We start from the raw sequence: 4,856 nt of genomic DNA, 5'->3' as shown, positions 1-4,856 counted from the left end.
GGACTATCCGAAGCACGGCGAGACGTGGATAATATCGTGCATTGCGCAGGTGGATATTCGAACAACGAGTAAGTAATTATTAGATTTAAGTAGTTCTATTCAACGTTTCTATGACATCGAACAGAGTAAGTCTCTATGCACGCGAAACTTTATAGTCGTTGATTGTTCAATGACACGCATTGGTCGATTTAGAAATATTTAAGTATTCTGTATCGGTTGATTACAGTGTTTCTGACGATTATATTATGCTTCTGGGTTAATTTGTATGTACCCTGTAAAAATGAATTGCCAACGGTGATTTTATGCGTTTCTCTTGTAATTCCATAGAGTAAATAGAGAAATGAAAGGAAAATTGGTTAGCATGATTTGTTCTAGAAAATTAAGAATTTTTTAGAAGGTACACGAGCTGTTGTATAATCGTTTTGGTTATTGTCGATTATTTAAAAAATGAGGGAAAAATGGCGACGAGAGATACACGATAAATAAACATTTTCAATAAAAAAAAAATTCGCGAGTTTTAATATTATCCTGAATAAAATCAACGTGCAAACGCGATAAGAAGAGGATCACAGGATCCTCTAAGATCCTCTCGTCGATCCCCACCTTGGCATGCTAAGCATTAATTACAAAAGCACTAATCCCCATCGATATCGAGAAAGAGATGCAAGATTAAAATATCGGGTTAACTACCTTCGTACAACCATAATCCGTAGCATTCGAGCGTACGAGCTCGATTATCGAAAAATCGCAGTGTTTGCATGCGTGTACAGGAGTGTATTATAATAAGAATTTACAGAGATGTAGCGCGTATTTACAGAACATTTATGTAAATTAAATTTCAGGCATCCGTTAACCCTCGAATGCAACGATACTATCGAAAGCGGAACCAAGATGGCGGAATGAAATTTCTTACATTTTCACGCGAATAATTTCTATTGAATTTCCCTCGTAATTATTATAATTCCTCTTATTGTTAATTAACGCGAATTTTTCCAAACGCATCCTCGGAAAATATGCAACGATATTCGTGTGCAGCATCTCAGAATGACTCGACTTCCAGTTAGGCGAGGGTTAAACGGAGCCCATAACCTAATTAGCAACAGGCATGACGAATTTTTCGTGCAATCTCTGGAACGTTGGGGATCGTATCGATAAGTATATCTCTAAGTACTCAACGCACAAAAATATAACACGGCTATTGAGCATTTTTCCTTCTTTCTCTCTTCTTCGCCACTCACCACGCACGATAACTTGGCTAGCAGTATTTTCGAAGATTCTTTATAATGTTCTCGTTCAGGTTCGAAAAGAAAGGATAAAGAAGCGAATTATTTGACACCTAATTATTTCGTGTAATGGGTAAAGCATATATGCATATATGTATGTATATGTTACGAGGATCGGAGAACTGGTCGACTCCTAGTATCGATAGCATCTATCGATTTACGTGTGCTTTGCCTCGAGTAATAAAATCGATATTAATCGAAGAAAATTTCATCGTATTAAATACACGCGCCATCGTCCACCCTTTCGCTACGAAAGCAGTTACTCGAAAAAAGTGCATGTAAAAAAAAAGAAGAAAAAAATAGGTCAGTTTCTTCGTAAAATTTTATTCATAATTACATACTACTTACAGAGATAACCGTTTGCAGTCAGCGTGTTAAAAGTAAACGTTACAAAGGGTGAAACACTGCGACTTTTCTCGAGCAACCATAGTCAGCCATACTACATAGCGCGCGCGCAGCGACGGATGACTATAGTCACCTGTGGTAACGAAAGGGTTACAAACCAACTTCTTTACTTTTGATATACGAATAAACAAATTTCAGTGAAATATCGAGATACAGATTCGAAGAAAAATTATAATCCTGGAAATGCGTGAAATATCGAGATAAATGTCTTCCGATGCTTCGACGACGAAAAATAAAAATTAACATACCGTTGCAATGCAGTACCGGTAAATAGTACATAACCAATCGATATTAGTACGATACTACGATACAATTATACACGTTAAAAGTGAACGCATTGCGCCAACATTGCATCGATACTCTTGCAGTATTCGACAACGATAATTCTCCCAATAATCATAGTGCCATCGATTTTTCAACGTGGAATTAGAAAGAAATTAATTTTTAAACGAGTTTACGTTATCCCTTCACGCCTACTCGCGAAAGTGAGAGAAAAGAAACCATATTTCAAAATATCATCTCTGAGGCTTAATTAATAAATAACGTTAAAAATATAAATCTTCTTTTCAAAGAGAAATAACATTTTAATAATAACCTGCTACTAGAAAGGGTTCGAAATTATTTCCGTACAGCATGATTATCCTAAACGCAATACGAATCGATCTACTCGAATGGCAACGATCGATATTTTTCATCGGGAAATCAGTAACGTATTTGAAACACAGTTGCACGACGTTAGGAACATTAATGTATCATCGAGATCGTGGAGGTCGATTCGTTGGAATTTGATTGCCCTGGGATTTCTTGTTTAGGTCCGACGATCCACCGTCAACGATATACGCCGTCGCGACGTAATAATAAAATACAAACGAGCAAGATTACGATAAAAAACAAGGATATGGCGGCGATAAATAAGCCTACGAGGCCAACAGGACGCGCTTGCACCGGCTCATGCAAATTACCAACACTTCCCGGGACAAATTTGAATTTATGGTTGCTTCAATGCTACGAAATGGAACTATAGCTTCTACTGTGCCAACTCGAACCGTTAATCAGCCTCCTCATCTTTTTGCGAAACGGAAAAAGGACCAAGATATTTCGAATGACTGACGCGTATCCTTGAAGGGTTCCAATGCCCCGAGATCTTACGCTTGGTGCTCCTGGTCCATGCTTCCAGGTATAATTCTGCCTTCCCTCGAAGGAGATAACGACACATAGCCAGATCTCTATCGACAAGGTATCTAATCTCGGCTCCTTTCAGGAGAGCCAGAGCCAGGTCCACATCCAGGAACCAAGGTTCAGAGACAGAAGTACCGAACAGCATGACGACATCGAACCACACGACCCCGTGTCAGGAAGCGTGGTTAATCTGCGAATAAAACGCTGCTTGCTCGTACAAGATGGAGTCCCTAATCGCGCATACCCCAAGTACGAAGCTACCGCAAAATTAGAGCCGGGTAACTTTGTCCGAAGTGCAACGATCATCTCATAATAGAATACACGGAGATGGTATCTAGGTTTGGCTGGTCCTTGCAAAATAAAGCTCGTCTCGGATGCACTCGCACTGACACACACACATACACACACACACGTGTCTACGTCGCGAAAACGTGGCGCGGCCATTGCGACGAGCGCACATTTCACGGGAGAAAATAGTCAAGCAGCCGCGCAGCAGTGACAGAGCGCATGGTTTATGACGACGATTAAACGGAACCCTTGAAATTTGTTCTATTAACGGTGTTCGGTCAATTAGGAATTAAATACGGCCCGGAACACCTGGAGACTTGCCTACTTATTTGTTCGGACGAACGATAATTCACCGAGAAATTATTGTCATTGAATTCTGAATAGATACGATTGTTATGGGTCGCAATAAAACGCAGTAAGTACATTCTAGGGGATTTTCATTGCGTCCACCCTTTTGGAAATGGTATTGCAATTATTACGATTATTGCAATTATCACGGCAAGATTAAGGTAAGCCTATTTTCTTAGGGGGCAAAGTGTTCACGTTGAAAACGAAGTAGCAAATGAGCTTAGCGATCATAGACGATGTAGAAGATAGGATAGGGTTACTTGCTCGACGAATAGAGAATAATGAATAAAGAATTTTAGTCAATGAGAAACTATGGAAATCGTGTGTGTTCGATATATTTGCCCGTTATGTTGCATTGGTAAAATTATTATTAAGGATGTAATTGACTTTAAAATTGATTTTAGGAGTAACCGATCATCGATTGAATCAATGACAAAAATTGTTGGCAACCGAGCATCTAATAATGAATTATCGACAAATCGTGATCGTTTTAATCGTGACTCGATGTAACGGATTTATTAGAAGTACCAAACTGACTTACACTTACACTGTATGCTTTATACCTTGGATTAGAGTACGAAAATTGAGCGATTTGAACGACAGAATAACTATGAAAGAAGAATAGAATAACAAAAAGGAAGATATGTATTAACGGACACTTGGTCGCTTTAATTAAATAGCCTATTTACAAAACTGAAACAATCCACCTTACTTAACAAAGAAATTAAAGGAAAGCACACTTTACATATTAAAAATCAAGTCGATCTCTCCGAGTTTCTCTTATCCTGTATAATGAGGTCAAGTTTTATTTCTTAGCAAATAAAATCATTTTGAAGAAGTTTCTTTACAAGTTCATTATATATATTATATATAATGTATTCCTTCATAGTATCGTATCGTTAAATAGTATTCTATATAGTATTAAATATTCTTCTTTAACCTATTCTCAGCTTCTTCCATCATCGCTTTCAGTCTGCAGCTTCCACGTTTCTCTTCGTCGTAACACGATACGCTCCTTCCACATTCTCCTCCCAGCATACCGTGTGTTACGTTCTTTTTTATCGACAATTTGTGGAAATTTCTTTAATGGAAGCGTAAACGCGAGGCTTACTTCCGGTTCGACGAGCACGCCCCACCGTTGAAACTCCTTTCTTCCATTCGGTACGTTCGTGGTGTTTACCGACCGAGCAACCAAATTCGTAGCGAATCGCCCGTAAACCGTCCAACACCTTTCGTTTCTCGCGATGGATTCCCGACATCTGCAACCGCGGCAGAAGTCAAAAATTTTCCATCAAAATTAAAGGTTTTTACGTAACGAGCCGTCGGAAGTACGAAATTTCAGGATATTAACTC

Source organism: Eufriesea mexicana, unplaced genomic scaffold (genome assembly GCF_001483705.2).
Source record: "Eufriesea mexicana isolate 0111107269 unplaced genomic scaffold, ASM148370v2 scaffold1028, whole genome shotgun sequence".
Classification (NCBI taxonomy): Eukaryota; Metazoa; Arthropoda; class Insecta; order Hymenoptera; family Apidae; genus Eufriesea; species Eufriesea mexicana.
This window is presented reverse-complemented; position numbering follows the sequence as displayed.